The sequence below is a fragment of the Heterocephalus glaber genome, unplaced genomic scaffold (genome assembly GCF_053883595.1).
Source record: "Heterocephalus glaber isolate CG9 unplaced genomic scaffold, H.glaber_assembly_v1.0 deba00001593, whole genome shotgun sequence".
NCBI lineage: Eukaryota > Metazoa > Chordata > Mammalia > Rodentia > Bathyergidae > Heterocephalus > Heterocephalus glaber.
This window is the reverse complement of record NW_028258368.1, coordinates 11,434,427-11,451,776: the sequence shown is the minus strand read 5'-3', so window position 1 is coordinate 11,451,776 and position 17,350 is coordinate 11,434,427. Positions and strand designations below refer to the sequence as shown.

The following is a 17,350-nucleotide window of genomic DNA, read 5'->3' as shown; positions in this document are numbered from 1 at the left end:
AAATGGTACATTAGAAGATGAATCAGCAGGGGTTTTTTGTTTTTGTTTTTGTTTTGTTTTGTTTTTACAAAACTAAACATACTTTTACAATACAATCCAGCAATCACACTCTTTGGCATTCATCCAGAAGAGCTGAAAACACAACCACAAAAAAATTTCACAAAACTATCTGCAGAAGATTTAATCATAATTTACAAAACTTGGAAGCAACCGAGATATCTTCTATAGTTGACACATCCAGAAAACTGAATACTATTCATCAAACAAAAAAAAGCTATCAAGCTATGAAAAGACATGGAGGAAACAGAACTGCATGTTAGTAAGTAAAATCAATCTAAAAGGCCACATACTGTATGATATGATATTTCGGAAAAGGTGAAACTATGGAAAGAGCAAAAAGACCATTTTAGGTTGCAGGATGGAAAAAATAAACATGCAGAGCACACAAAAATTTTATAGCAGTGAAAATGTTCTATATGGTACTATAATAGTAGATTGAAGATACTATGCTTTTCTCCAACTGACAGAATGTACAACACCAAGAGTGAATTCTATTGTAAACTATGATGACTATAAGTGGCAATTGCTTAGTATTTTCTGTTGCTATAACTGAATGCCTGAAAATGATACTCTATAAAAGAAACAGGCTTACTTAGCTCACAGTTTTGGAGAATGAAATACCAAACAAGGTGGCTCTAACAGCATGGCCTCTGGCAAAGGCTTTCTAGCTATGGCCTTTTGCTTACATCACAACGTGAAAGACGGCACCATGGGGGAAGATGAGGAAAAAGGAAAAGAACAGTAACATGGCAAGACAGAAAGTAAGAGAGATTTAGGGGCCAGGCTTGGGCTTTTTATAATAACTTACTCTTGCAAGAAGTAATCAGGGTCCAGCAAGAACTTCATTAATCCCTTTCAAGGGCCATGCTCCTGATGACATAATTGCTTCCACTAGACTTCACCTCTTAAAGGTTCCACTACCTCTCAGTACCACCACACTGGAGACCAAAATTCCCATATATGAACTTTCTGAAGACACATTTAAAGGACATCAATATATCAATGTCAAGTTCATCAATTGTAATCAATGTATCATTCTTGTGGTAGATAATTGATAATGGGAGAGACTAAGAATATAAAACAAGGCACATGTGGGAAGTCCCTGTACTTTCCTAAAACTATTCTAAAAAAATAAGGTCTATTATTTTAAAAGTTAGACAATGAGAATTAGAAAACATAGTGGTTTTCCTTTTTTGTTTTGTCTGTAAAGAATTTTGGAGCTAAATGTTAAAATAACAATGACACAAATTACTTGAGATACTTGCCTAATTTATTTTTATTAAAAATTGTATTCCTTAAATAGTTTGCTTTTAACAGGACATAGGTGATGAATCACCAATTAAAACCACATATTGCAGTTATCATACATAAACTTCTGTATTAAAATGAAAATATATTTGTAATATTAAATAGAAGTTAAAATGCAGGAAAAAGAAAGCTAGGATGCCAGAAATGATATCAGAAAAAGTTTGAAATTACTGTAAGTTTAATATTGTTAGGCAAAGATTATATATATGTTCATCCATCATGAATATGTATCAATTTTAAACATCTACAAACTTAAGAGAGCTCTAAAATACATGAAGAAAGCACTGACATAACTGACTGGAGAAATACACAATTCTACAACTCTAGTTAGAGACGTCAACATTTCACTTTCAATAATGTATTTTAAAATGACTAGACAAAAGTTCAATAAAAAAACAGAAGATATGAAAAATACCATGTACCAAGTACAGTAGGCCCAAGAGACATACACAGAATCCTTCACACATGAACAGAGGATAGACATTTTTCTTAGTGTACACAGAAATGACAAGATAGACTAGGTGAACCCAGTAGCAAATCACATATACAACAAAAGACTTTTATCCAGAATAGGTAAAGAACTTTCAAAAGTCAACAGAAAACAAACATCTCAATTAAAAAAAAAAAAAAAAAAGCAACACTGGAAGAGACACTTCACCAAAGAGGATATAAAGATGGCAAATAAGCACATGAAAATGTTTTCAATATCATTATCTCATAAGAAAATATAAATTAAAACAAATATATGCCACTATGACTGTCACTAACATTACAAATGCTGGCAAAGATGTGAAACTATTGGAACTTGCAGACAGTTATGGTTTATATGTAGATGTCCCCCAAAGCCTCATTTCCTCACAGGTGGGGCTTTTGGGAGGTGAATGGATCCTGTGGGCAAGATTATCATCAGTGGATTAGCCCCGCCCCTCCCTTCATCCTCTCTCTGCTTACTGCCACCACGTTGTGAGCAACCCTTCTCTACTATGCCAGTCTGCCATGCTATCCTGCCCTGGAGATAGGAGACTATAGACTGAAACCTCTACCAAAATATATGTCTCCTCATTTAAATTGTACATGTCTGGTATTTTGTCTCAGTAACAAGGAAAGTGACTAAGACACAGCCCTTGCTAGAGTGAATGCAAAAACGTTATAGGCACTGTGGAAAATGGTCTGGCCATTTCTTATCATTTTAATCAGTTACCTAATATATGACACAGTAAAAGCACTTTATCCACATGCCAAGAAGAGAACCTAGACCCATATCTTCCACTATCCACTGAACTAAAATCAAAATGGATCAGAGATCTAAATACTACAACAGAAACACAATCTGATGGAAGATAAAATAGGTAAAATGCTTGAAGACATAGCCATAGGTAAGGACTTTCTAAACTGAACCCCAGTTGCACAAGAAATAATACCACAAATCAACAAACGAGATTATTTCAAACTAAAAAGCTTCTTCACAGCAAAGGAAAAAATCATTAATGAAGAGACAATCTACAGAATGGGAAAAAAATTTGCTAGCTACTTCTCAGACAAAGGACTAATATTTAGAATACATAAACTCCAAAAATTAGGCCCCCCAAATTAAAAGATCCAATCAAAAGATAGGGATCTTAAATGAACAGACACTTCTTGAATGAAGAAGTAAAAATAGCCAATAAATATATGAAAAAAATGTTCCACATCATTGGTCATTCGAGAAATGCAAATTAACACTGAGATTCCATCTCACTTCAGAAAGAATGTCTATCTTCACTACTAGTGTAAACTGGTACAGCCACAATAGAAATCAATATGGAGATTCCTCAAAAGAGTAAAACTAGAAATTCCATTTGACCAAGCTATACCCCTTTTAGGTATCTTCCTGAAAGAATTAAAGACAGCATATCACAGTGATATGTGCATACCCATGTTTATAGCAGCACAATTCACAATAGTTAAATCTTGGAGGTGGCCTACATGTCCATCAACAGATGAATGGATAAAGAAAATGTGGTATTTATACACAGTGGATTACTACAGTGCCATAAAGTTTAAACTGGAGTTAGTTGTAGGAAAGTGGATGTACCCTAAGACCATAATGTTAATGAAATAAATCAGACACCCAAGCTGAAATAACATATAGTTTCTCTTACATGAGAAACCCAAAATATAAATAAAGTGCAAAATAAAAGATAGACATGTAGGAAGGGGGAATAAGGGGAGGGAAAGGGATTTCAAAAAGAATTAAGGTCATGCACCAACGCCCCACAATGAATGTAATCATTATGTACTACAAACATGTACCAATAAAAATAAATAAATAAACTACATTTGGGAGCATGGAAAGCTGAATATCCACATGCAAACTAATCAAATGGAGTTTTGCATAAATGGATCAGCTTAGGATGAATCAGAATGCTAGTGACACAACTGAAGAATTGCCACCCTACGACAAAAACTTCAATGAATCCAAATACAAACAAATGTAAAGACCAACAAGAAGCCAGGCATAGTAACTCACATCTAAAGTCCTAGTACTCTAGGAGGCTGAGGCAGAAGGATTCCAACTTTGAACCCAGCCTGGGCAACATGGCAACTTAACAAGACTCTGTCTCAAAATAAAAATAAAGAGGGCTGGGGATGAAGGGTAGTACAAAGGTCCTGGGTTCAATCCCCAGTACCACCGTGAAACAAACAAACAAAAGGACACTACAACTAGACAGAAATAATAAAATCAATTTAGAAGAATGCATCTTAATTTATAGAATGTGGTAGGAAAGTTGCCTATAAAATGAATAACTATAAATAAAATCTATCTTCCTAATCATTTCCACTATAAAAATAAACTCGTTTTCCAGGAAATATTTTAGAAAGAATAATATTTAAATCTTAAAATTTAAAAAGATTTTGATTTTGTCATAAAATAATGACTATAATAAAGTTGCAAAGTAGAAGTGCTAAATAAACACTGACATTATTTACAGCCTAAGTTGCTTAACAGCAGGCTGCTTTCTAAAAATGCATTCTAAGGCAATTTCATCATAGTAGGAACATGACAGAGTGTACCTACACAAACCTAGACGGTCTATGTCAACTACTAGATGTGACCACCTCTTGATGCAACCACGGGGGAGGTAAACACAAGATGTGTGAGGCTGCTGCCAGCAAACATTTTTTAATAAGTAAAATGGGTACACTGTAAAATAACAGTTAATAGTATAATAAATACAAAAGCCAGTAACATGGTTGTTTATTATGAAGAATTATATGTTATACACAACTATAGGTACTTTTTTTTATGAGTGTCGGCACTGGTATAGACACAAAAGTGCATAATCAGCAGCTACAATGTGACTAGCTGACAGGAATTTTTCTTCTCCATTGTAATTTTTTTTATTAAATTCTTTTATTGGTACATTGTAGGTATACAACACAATTACATTTCTCATTAGGAATTGTACCTTTACATAATGCATCTTGGTTCTTATTTTTTCCCCATTCCTGGCCCTCCCTTCAGCCCCTCCACCCTTCCCTATTTACAAAGACTTTATTTCCATTTTTTCCATTTCTCATCATTTTTTCCTTTCCCTTCTTTCCTTTCCCCTGCCCCTCCCACTACCCCTACCCCTCTGGACTTTTTCTTCCTATTTTACATTTTCGATTATTCATTCTAATCATTGGTACATTTTAGGTATACAATATAATGACATTCATCACTGGAAATTTGCACCTTTACATAGTCTCTCTTGGTTCTTATTTTTCACCCTTGCCCAGCCCTCCCTTCAACCCCTCCATTCCTCCCTATTTACAAAGATTTTGTTCCTATTTTTCCATTTTCTCATATTAATCCCATTCCCTTCTATCCTTTCCCCTAGCCCTCCCACTTCCTTCCCCTTTGCCCCTTTTCTTCCTATCTCCATTATAGTTTAATGAGCCTACTGTCATATATGTAGTCAGACACTGACCAAAACTATAGATAGATAGATAGATAGATAATCTTGATCTTTTTATCTTATTTCCTTTCCTTTCCCCTCTCTTCTCCATCTTCCTCCATCCCCAGACCCCTTCTCATCCCCACAATGTCTATCTCCCTGCTTCTTATCATCTATCTTTTATTTTGCTCTTAAGAAAAATGACAATTTAACTGATCAATGAATTGAAAGTTCACGTACACTACTGTTATCAAACTACTTCCCCAATCTTCTTTACCCTGGATTGTCTTGATGTGCTATACATGTTTTACAAACATAACTGGGGTGATCTGAACAAGAGGGTAGGAAAAAGAAAGGTAAGAGTAGTGTAACTTCAAAATACAGCAGCACTCTTTCAAAGAAAGGTTCATCTACTGTAACAGAATAGCAGAAAACCAATCAGTATACTTAAAATATGGCTTCTGTTCTCATATGATCATCTTATAAATATTTTTTAAAATTCTGGAATATAAAACAGAAAACATTGACTGTTAAATTTTGCGCAAAAGCATTTCAGTGTTAACATAAATTATAATAGTTAACATTTATATAGTTTTTAAAAAGTGCCAGGTTCTAGTCTGTGTTGTTATATACATTCATATTCACAACATTTAATCCTCCTCCTTCCCATAATGCTCCTTTCTTCCCTCCTCTTTCTCCTCATCCTCATTCCTCTGACTTCCTCCTTCTCTTCCATCTCCTGTAGATAGAATACTGAGGTGCAGTGTATCAGTAAGTGTATACTAGGGAAACAGATATAATACAAACATATAAGAATTTACAAGGTTGGCTTACAATGACCACCTGCAGAGTCAGATGTGGAAGAGTGCAGAGGATCCATCTGCACACTGGAGACCGAAGGGTTTAGTCGAAGGTCTGGAGCTCACTGCAGTGTCCCCTGTGAGTCTGTATCAGGAGGCCAATAGGTCAGCAATGGAAAGCTGAAGACAATATACTGGAAGGCTGAAGGATCTGCTCTGGAAGCTAGGAGATAATGTCCAAGGTGAAGGTGAAGAATGGAGCTCCTCCAAAGAAACAGATGCAGATCCATCCCTCTTCATTTTCCCTTTATACCATCCAGGCAACAAGATGCCCTAGGGTAGGTCTTCTACACCCTAGCAATTCCCTTGGGTGTGGGACTGCTGAGCCAATGTAGTTGAGCTTCTCTTACTCAAGTTGACACAATCAATCAACCATCACATGCAGTCTGAGAAATTTATTCAGGATCAAAGAATTACTAAATGTTAAAGAGTTAAAACCCAGTCAGTTTGTGGTGAATAGCCACAGAAAGTTTCACAGAGAAATTGTAATCCATGAGTCTAAACCAGGAGGTAAATAGTGGCCTTTCCACATTTCAGTTTAATAAAGGCTCTTGGCCAATAAGCATTTAGAGAGGACATATGGTTATCCTGTTTAGAGAGGACATATGGTTATCCTGTGACTGGATGGACTATTCATTTAGTGATCTCACTTAATATTTGAAATAGTACAACAAGTTGGGGTAATTTATATATTTTTTTACAGATAAGAAACTCTTAGAAATTCTATAAATCTTTATAAACTACTTATTATGATACTAGGTTAGAAATACACACACACACACAGAGTGGTACCTCAGTTCGTGAAAAAGTCTGGAAATGAGTGCTAGAAACCATCGGCAGGAAAACTGGCAGTAGCTCAGTTTGGCTGAGTGATACAACACCACAGAGAATGGAGAAATAAAGGTGCAGAGAAAAGCCAGGGTCAGATAGCATAGGGCCTGATGAGCCATGAATTGCTTGGTTCCAAAGGGAACAAGACAGCTGGTGATGGTGTTTCTAAGGCAGAGGGGTGATATAATCAAACCCAGCTTTAGCAACATAAATATGGCAAATTTAGCAGTCAAAATCCTCGTCCTTACCCTCAGACACTGCTGCTAGTAGACTAAGATAGTAAAATCATACTGGAAAACTATGGGATCATCTATTGAAGGTGACCATGTGGATACTCTATGAAGCACCTTTAGAAATGCTTTTGTCCATCAAAAGCCATAGACAGAGCTAGAATATGCAAAGAAGTACAACATAACATAGACAAACCCTGGACAGTACCAAACACTCATCGATAGCGGACTCAATAAGTTAGTGTATTCACACATGGAAGACCATTCCGCAATGAGAACAAACTAGTACAACTGCATCCAAGAGTGTGATTGAAGTATATAAACATGTCAACCAAAAGAAGCCAGAGACAAATCAGTAAATACTGCATGACTCCACTGGTAAAAATGTAAGAAGTCAGAGAAGTGCTCACCATTAGGGCAAGAAGCAGTAGAAAGAGCCACAAGAAGGGTATTGTCCTCATTCTTCAGTCAAGGAAGCTAAGATTCAATGTAAGGTCAAATTGTTTACAACTAGTAAGTGGTAGATATGGCATTAAAACTAGGTTTATCTAATTGTTTAAAAAATTAGCCATAGATTCAAAACTATTCAGCCAGTCCCTATGCCTTTAAGCACATTGATTCCACTGCCAATCGCGCCTTTCCATCCCTGTTCAACTCAGTGGAACTATCTGCTTATCACTGCTACTATGAAACCATTTGCAGTCTCCCTACATCCTCAACACAGTAACCAGTTTTCACATTGAGTGTTTAGGAGATGCCATTCATTCACCAGTCTTTCCACACCAAAAGACAGGGATTCTAAGACAGACAATCCAAGGCCACACAGCTAAAGAGTGCTGAAACTAGCATCAAACCCAAGACTTTCTGAATCCCAAGTTTTATTATATTAGGTTTCCATCTTTCATTTGACCTTATTGTTAGTGATCTATTTATCTGTTTTGGCCTCAAAATTTTAAGTTTTTGCAAGACAAGAGTCTCTAATTTATTGTCTTTCTAACACTTGCCCTAAACAGAGTGCCCAGCTCAAAACAGTTGTTCAATGGTTTTTGAAAAGAGCTATTTAGCAGGTGTCATTTCCTCTGAAAACAAACAAAAAAAAAGAAGCCCTGTTAGAATACAATTGTGTTTATTAGATTATTCAACAAATACTATATGGTTCCTATGTTCACAGAAACATGGACATTTTCTGGGGAAAGAGAAGTAAAAAGACACCTTTCTTTCTTTTTTTTTTTTTTTTTGGTACTGGGGATCAAACTCTGGTCCTTGCGCAGCAGGTGGTGAAACCACTGAGCTAAATCCCCAGCCTAATTTTTTAATGTTTTTTGGGGGGTACCAGGGATCAAACTCAGGACCTTGCACTTGCGAGGCAGGCTCCTGAACCACTGAGCTAAATCCCTGACCAAAAGATGCCTTTCTATCACTCACAAGGTTTATGTGATTATGCGTGTGCCTTGGAGTAAAAGACTGTTTCTGGAGATAAAGAGGTCTTTGCCTCAAATTTTTGCTTCACTTTATTCACATGTGCAAGAGCTTTTACTGCAAGAAGCACAGGGGAGGAATACAATGAGACAATAGACAAGGAAATTTTCGAGCTGTTTCATTCTCTAAGGCCATTTTCAGCTTCTTCCCTCTCATGTGGAAAGCAGACCTCCACGACCTGGGATCAGAATCTGCATGTCTCTTTCAGACAAATGTGCTAGTTTTCTGTCAGAGCACCAGTTTTCTGTCCATGTATCTATGCTGAGGAGAAGAGGGAATGGTGGTTTATGCTATCAACACACAGAAGTTTTAAAACAATCCTAGTTTTTAAAGATGTGTTGTACCCCCGTGGTTACACTTCCATTACATAGGTACATAATCACAGAACCAAGCAGTCCTCACCAGACACACAATCTGTCAATACCTTGGTCTTGGATTTTCTACCCTCAAGAACTGGGAAAGGTAAATGTCTATTGTTTATAAGCCGCTTAGTCTAAGGTATTTTGTTACAGCACCCCAAATGGACTAAAACATTAACAAAACATGTAAGAGAAATAATATTCTCAACTTATACAAAGCAAGTTATACTAGTATAATATTTATTTAAAGCTTTATAGCTCACCTAGAAAATTATCTATCTCATGTGATTATAACAAAATCCTAAAGATAGGTATGGTCTGTTATTCTAATCCACTTTCTTTTTTTTTTTTTTTTTTGGTACCAGGGATCGAACTTGGGACCTTGTGCTTGTGAGGCAGGTGGCATCTAATCCACTTTCATAATGGAAACCCTCAGTTTTGAGTCACTGAAAGACAGCACAGTCGAGATAGATTTGTAGGCACATCATACCAGGGATTCAGAATAAGCAATTACTCTACTATTCCGTGGCTGCCACAACAAGTTACCACAACGCAAGTGGCTTAAAATATCAGAATTCATTCTCTCACAGTTTGACAAGACACTAGAGTTTGTTTCTTGGCATTTCTTGACTTGTAGTCACATCCTTGTAAACATTCCTCTATGATCACGTGCTGCCTGCTCTTCTAACTGTATAATCCACTGCCTCTCTTTCAAGACAACTGTCACTGGATTTACAGCCCACAGATGTAATCTGGGATGATCTCCTCTGAAAACTCTGAATTTTATCACATCTGTAAATACCTTTTCCCAAATAATGGAACATTCATGGCTTCCTGGTCTGGTTCATAGATATATATAGGGGGCGGGGGTCAACACACTATACTCTTACCTTTGCCTCCAGAATAACTGTGTCTGTCCTACAGTCTATAGGTCCCAGGAATGGTTTTCAAAAAGAGAAAGAAGACACTAAGTAGAACAGATTTTGAATCAGGCAGAGCCAGAGTAAAAACTGACTCTCATGTTTGGTAACTTTGGATAAATCAGTTAATCTCCCTAGGCCTCAGCTTTATCTTCTGTTAGAGAGAAAATATGATCATTAAAACATAAATACAACAAAGTAAACCATCTAGCACTATGTAAACATTACCTTCACTCCCTTTACCTCACCTACTTTTTTCAGATTTCTGCCTTCACTGAAAGAATAGCTAACAAATTGAATGATCATTAGAAAGCCAAGGCAAAGTATATTTAGGCTGTAAAAAAATGTGAATTGCCTAAAAGGATGAGCAATTTTGTTCTTTTAAAAAAGGTTTTTATGCTTTACAAAAGAATTCAATGCTAAGCTTATTCTAAACACAAAATCAATTTGCAGACCTCTTTTAAATATGTTTGTTCTTCAAATGGCTTATGCCTAATATAAGTGTATTATTAGAAAGAACCCTTTAAGCATATCCATATAGCAAGGCAAACTTGTAGTTTCTTACTTATCAAAGCCTCATCTCCAACTGTAGCTGGCACTACTTGTAAGTCTACAGTTAGACTGAGAAGCTGGAATCACACCTTTATATCACAGAGCAGAGAAATTTTTTTCAAAAGGAGCTGAGCCACTCATTTGTGGGTGATCTTTCCATACTAAAGTAGATTTTTCTTTGTCTTAAGATATATTTTGGACCACGTTTCCTTAAAGTATTAATGCTGAACAGAGTGACCAGCAGGGCCATCAGGAGAATGTTCTGAGAGGCAGGATAGCTCTGGAAATAAAATGAGCATTCACTGATTTAGGACTGCATTTTACATGATGAAAACTCAAAAGCAGAAGACACTGAATCACTCCCCAGCAGACAGGCAGGTCTGCCCACGCCCTACCGAGGTCCCGAGTCATGCGGAACATGCCAAATCAGCCTGCTGCAGACAGGCAGGACTGTGCACGCCCTACCAAGGTCCCGAGTCATGCTGAAGATGCCGAATCACCCCGCTGCAGACAGGCAGCCACCTGGTTCCACACTACAAAGACACAGAGGAAACCAGACCATCAGACCAAGGTACTGAGTCCTGCTGCTCCCTGCCCAGAGGTAGGGGCTTATGAGCCACCGTCCCACAGCTTCTGGTTCAGAGAAAGGGGCTTCCCAGTCATCATCCCTCCTGCTGCTCCCAGCCCACAGGAAAGGGCTTTTGGGCCACCTTCTGTTCCGCTGCTCCTGGCCCAGAGGAAGGGGCTTCCGGGCCACCATCCCTCCCACCGCTCCCAGCCCAGAGGTAGGGGCTTCTGAGCCACCATCCCACTGCTCCTGGTCCAGAGGAAAGGGCTTCCTGGCCACCATCCCTCCTGCTGCTCCCAGCCCACAGGAAAGGGCTTTTGGGCCACCATCCCTACTGCTCCTCCCAGCCAATGTCCAACCTCACCTAGCTGAGAGGAGGTAATCCGTGCAGGCACTAACAGCCCCCTGCCCCAGTCGAAATGAGAAAACACATAAATAAGCCTCAAAACCAGACTTCCACATCACCTACAGCAATCCCAAAGGGAAATGAGATGGAACACTCTGATACTCAACTACCTGGACCCACTGAACTGGCAACAAAAGGGGATCTGGAAAAAATGAAATCAGAAATAATTTCTCAGATAATAGCAGAAATTGTGCCCCTAGTGCAAGACATGATTAATAAATCTAGAGGGGAGCTCAGGAACATGATGGAATCCCAACATAGGAAACAAATGGAATCCATAAAACAAATGCAAATAGATTTCCAGGACATGAAAAACTCCACTGAAAGTCTACACAGCAGAATGAGCCAATGTGAAGACAGAATTTCAGATATAGAAGATAAGATTGCAATTAGTGACCAGGAAAAGAAAAATTGCTTCAAAATTATAAGGGAACATGAGAAATCAATCCAGCAGCTGCTAGATGATGCAAAGAAGAATAACATAAGACTGATTGGAGTCAATGAAGAAACAGGAGAGAGTGCAGATGACATAAAAAATCTCTTCACAGAAATAATGGCAGAAAACTTCCCAAGCAGGGGAAAAGAGCTTGACATACAGATAAGTGAGGCATATAGGACTCCAAATAGCCTTGATCAAAAAAAACCCTACACACAGGCATATAATTGTTAAGATTCCAGAAACACAACAGAAGAACAAAGTTCTACAAGCAGTCAGAGAAAAGAAACAAATCACATACAAAGGAAAGCCCATCAGAATCACAGCAGACTTCTCAACACAAACCATCAAGGCAAGAAGAGCTTGGAGTGACATATTCCAAGCCCTAAAAGAAAACAGCCCCCAACCCAGATTGATGTACCCTGCAAAACTATCTTTCAAAATTGATGGAGAAATAAAATACTTTCACGACAAGGAACATGTTAGGAACTTCGTGAATACCAAACCAGCACTCCAAAGAATTTTACACAATACCCTAGGAACACACATTGAGGATCACAACCCCAAGAAGCAAAGCAGAATGATCCCATCTGGCATGACAAGCAATTAAATATAAAGGGGAAGAACCCAACAAAAAGAAAAAGTCATGGCAATGACAAGTCAATACCTTTCAGTTATAACCATCAATGTTAATGGTCTCAATTCAGCAATCAAAAGAAATAGACTGGCAGAATGGGTCAAGAAGCAAAATCCAACAATATGCTGCAGACAAGAAACACACTTCATTCAAAAGGAAACTCATAGGCTGAAAGTTAAAGGATGGAAAACAGTACTCCATGCGACAGGAACCTGAAAAAAAGCAGGAGTAGCTAACCTCTTTACAGATCAAGTAGATTTCAAATCAACACTGATTAAGAGAGATGAAGAAGGACACTACACCCTTGTAAAGGGAAGAATCCAAGAGGAGGAGATGACAATCATAAATATCTATGCACCAAACACTAGTGCACCCAACTATATAAAACAAATACTAACGGACATGAAAAGTCATATATGCACTAATACAATTGTAGTGGGGGACCTCAACACCCCACTGTCACAAATAGATAGATCAACTAGACTAAAAATAAGTAATGAAATACTAGAACTCAATCAAATTCTTGAACACATGAACTTAACAGATGTTTACAGAGTCTTCCACCCCAAAAAATCAGAATACACATTCTTCTCAGCTGCACATGGGTCATTCTCTAAAACAGACCACATACTCACACATAGAACATGTTTAAGTAAGTGCAAAGGAATTGAAGTTGTCCCCTGTATACTATCAGATCATAGTGCAATGAAACTGGGCAGCCATAGCAAAAGAAACTCAAAAAATTTCATAAACACATGGAAATTGAACAACACACTTCTGAATAACCAATGGGTCACAGAGGAAATTAAAGAAGAAATCAGACAGTTCCTTCAATTAAATGACAATGACAATACAACATAACACAATCTATGGGACACAATGAAAGCAGTCTTATGAGGGAAATTCATAGCAGTGAATAAACATATTAAGAAAATTCACCAAGCCCAATTAAGCAACCTGATGCGGAACCTCAAGCTTCTAGAAAAAGAAGAGCAGGACAACCCCAAAGCTCATACAAGGGAGGAAATTATAAAGATCAGAGGAGAAATCAATGCAATGGAGACTAAGAGAACAATACAAAAAAATCAAGGAAGCCAAGAGTTGGTTGTTCAAAAGAATCAACAAAATTGACAAACTCTTAGCCAACCTTGTCAGAAAAAGGAAAGAAAAGGCCCAAATCCATGCAATTAGGAATGAAAAGGGTGAAACTACCAAAGACCCAGCAGAAATCCAGAGGATCATCAATACCTACTTCCAGAACCTATATGCCAATAAGATGGACAACACAGAAGAAATGGACAGATTCCTAGATACATATGAATTACCAAAGTTGAATGAAGAAGACCTAAAAATTCTGAACAACCCAATATCAACCAATGAAATTGAAAATGTAATTCAAAACTTATCAACTCAGAAAAGCCCAGGCCCTGATGGCTTCACTGCTGAATTCTACAAGACATTTAGAGAGGAACTGCTGCCACTACTGGTTAAACTCCTCAATGAAATTGAAAGGGAAGCAATACTCTCAAATTCATTCCTGGAAGCAAGCATCACCTTGATCCCCAAAGCAGAGAAAGACCCAACTGAAAAAGAGAACTATAGGCCAATCTCACTAATGAACATAGATGCAAAAATCCTTAATAAGATAATGGCAAACAGAATGCAGAAGATCATCAAGAAGATCATACACCCTGATCAAGTGGGATTCATCCCAGGGATGCAGGGATGGTTCAATATACACAAATCAATCAATGTAATACACTATATCAATAGAGCCAAGGACAAAAACCATATGATTATCTCCATAGATGCAGAAAAAGCATTTGACAAAATCCAACATGCATTTATGATAAAAACCCTACAAAAAATTGGAATAGATGGTCTCTACCTCAAACTGATAGAAGCCATCTATGAAAAACCAACAGCCAATATCATACTAAATGGTCAAAAACTGAAATCCTTCACACTCAAATCAGGAAAAAGACAAGGATGTCCACTATCACCACTCTTGTTCAATATACTTCTGGAAACATTAGCCATGGCAATTAGACAAGAGAAAGAAATAAAAGGAATAAAGATAGGAAATGAAGAAGTCAAATTGTCATTATTTGCAGATGACATGATACTCTATATAGAAGACCCCAAGAACTCCACCCAAAGTCTTCTAGACTTAATAACCAAATTCAGTCAAGTAGCTGGTTACAAGGTCAACACACAAAAATCAATAGCTTTCCTCTACACCAATGACAGACTCATTGAGAGAGAAATAGGGCAAATAATTCCTTTCACAATAGCATCCAAAAAACTGAAATACCTAGGAATCAACCTAACGAAAGAAATGAAAGACCTCTTCTCTGAAAACTATGGCACTCTGAAAAGAGAGATTGAAGATGATATCAGAAAATGGACAGACATCTCCTGCTCCTGGGTAGGAAGGATTAATAGAGTGAAAATGGCCATACTTCCAAAACTGCTATATAGATTTAATGCAATTCCAATTGAGATCCCAGCAGCATATGTCATGGACCTTGACAAAACAATCCAAAAATTCATTTGAGACAAGAAGAGACCCAGAATAGTAAAAGCAATTCCAGGTAACACAGGCATGTCAGGGAGTATCACAATCCCCAACCTGCAACTCTACTACAAAGCTACTGTGATAAAAACAGCATGGCACTGGCAAAGAAACAGACTTGAGGACCAGTGGAACAGATTAGAAGATGCAGAAACCACACCAGACACACTCAGCCATCTCATCTTCGATAATGGAGCCAACACCCTCACTGGAGGAAAGATAGCCTCTTTAATAAATGGTGCTGGAAAAATTGGGCTTCAATTTGCCAAAGATTAAAACTAGACCTGTATCTCTCACCATGCACTAAACTAAAATCAAAATGGATTAAAGATCTAAATATTAAAATAGAAACTCTGAACCAGTTGGAACAGGAGTTAGATAGAACCCTCGAAGACATCAGTGTAGGAAAAGATTTTATGAACAAAACCTCAGTTGCCCATGAACTAGCACAAACAATCAACAAGTGGGATCTCTTCTTATTAAAAGGCTTCTGCACAGCAAGAGAAACCACCAGCAGTGTGAAGAGACAACCCACAATGTGGGAAAAAATCTTCACCTGCTCTTCCTCAGACAAAGGTCTACTATCTCGAATCTATAAAGAACTTAAAAAGATCAGACCTCCCAATTTAAAGACCCAATCTGAAAATGGGCATCTGAAATGAACAGACATTTCTCAGACAAAGAAGTAGAAATAGCAAATAAATACATGAAAAAATGTTCAACATCACTGGCCATTCAAGAGATGCAAATGAAAACAACACTGAGATTCCACTTCACTCCAGAAAGAATGGCTGCTATCATGAAATCAAGCAACAACAAATGCTGGCTGGGCTGTGGGGAAAGAGGAACCCTGGTCCACTGCTGGTGGGAGTGTAGACTGGTGCAAGCACTGTGGAAATCAGTATGGAGATACCTCAAAGAACTAGGACTGGAAGTCCCATTTGACCCCGCTATTCCACTGCTGGGGATCTTCCCCAAAGAATTAAAAGAATCATACCACACTGATTTATGTGCGCCCATGTTCATAGCAGCACAGTTTGTGATAGCTAAAACTTGGAAACAGCACAAATGCCCATCAACTGGAAACTTGATGAAGAAAATGTGGGGTTTTTTTATAAAATGGAGTAGTACTCAGGCATAAAAAATGAGAAATTAGAGACATTTATAGCTAAATGGATGCACATTGAGGAGATACTCTTAAGTGCAATAAATAGGACACACATGAATAAATACCGAATAGTTTCTCTGGTGTGAGAAACTGAAAGTGTAAATAAGGACTAAATGTATAATAGGTAATGTGAAATAGGAAGAAAAGTGGCAAAGGGGAAGGAAGTGGGAGGGCTAGGGGAAAGGCTAGAAGGGAATGGAATTAATATGAGAAAATGGAAAAATAGGAACAAAATCGTTGTAAATAGGCAGGACTGGAGGGGTTGAAGGGAGGGCTGGGCAAGGGTGAAAAATAAGAACCAAGAGAGATTATGTAAAGGTGCAAATTTCCAATGATGAATGTCATTATATTGTATACCTAAAATGTACCAATGATTAGAATGAATAATCGAAAATGTAAAATAGGAAGAAAAAGTCCAAAGGGGTAGGGGTAGTGGGAGGGGCAGGGGAAAGGAAAGAAGGGAAAGGAAAAATGATGAGAAATGGAAAAAATGGAAATAAAGTCTTTGTAAATAGGGAAAGGTGGAGGGCGTGAAGGGAGGATTAGGAATGGGGAAAAAATAAGAACCAAGATGCATTATGTAAAGGTACAACTCCCAATAAGAAATGTAATTGTGTTGTATACCTACAATGTACCAATAAAAGAATTTAATAGAAAAGAAAACTCAAAAGCAATAATGTAAAAGGGTAGATAACATTCGCTCACTGATTCCATGCACATTCACAAAAGTTGTGTTAGTCCATTTTGTGCTGCTATAACAGGACACCAATGCCTTAATAATTTACAATGAACAAAACATAATGGTTCCAAGTCCTGGAGGCTGGGAAGTCCATAACTGAGGAAACACACATCTGACAAGGGCCTTTTGCTGTGTCTGCCCATGGTGGAAGATCAAGATGATAGCAAGACCTCGTACTGCCAGCCTTAAGTCCTTCTATAATTGGCACTAATCAGTACAAGACAGTGGATCCCTCGTGACTTAAATATCTCCAATTAGGCCCCACTTCCTAATGCTCAAATTGCATATTAAGTTCCAAATTT

At 37.8% G+C, this 17,350-nt stretch overlaps 1 protein-coding gene across 6 annotated transcripts in view; it reads right to left on the bottom strand.

The window, feature by feature from the left end:
• Window positions 1–17,350, bottom strand: part of LOC101711466 (cAMP and cAMP-inhibited cGMP 3',5'-cyclic phosphodiesterase 10A) — a 339,917-nt gene that overhangs the window by 223,732 nt on the left and 98,835 nt on the right. The window lies entirely within an intron of this gene.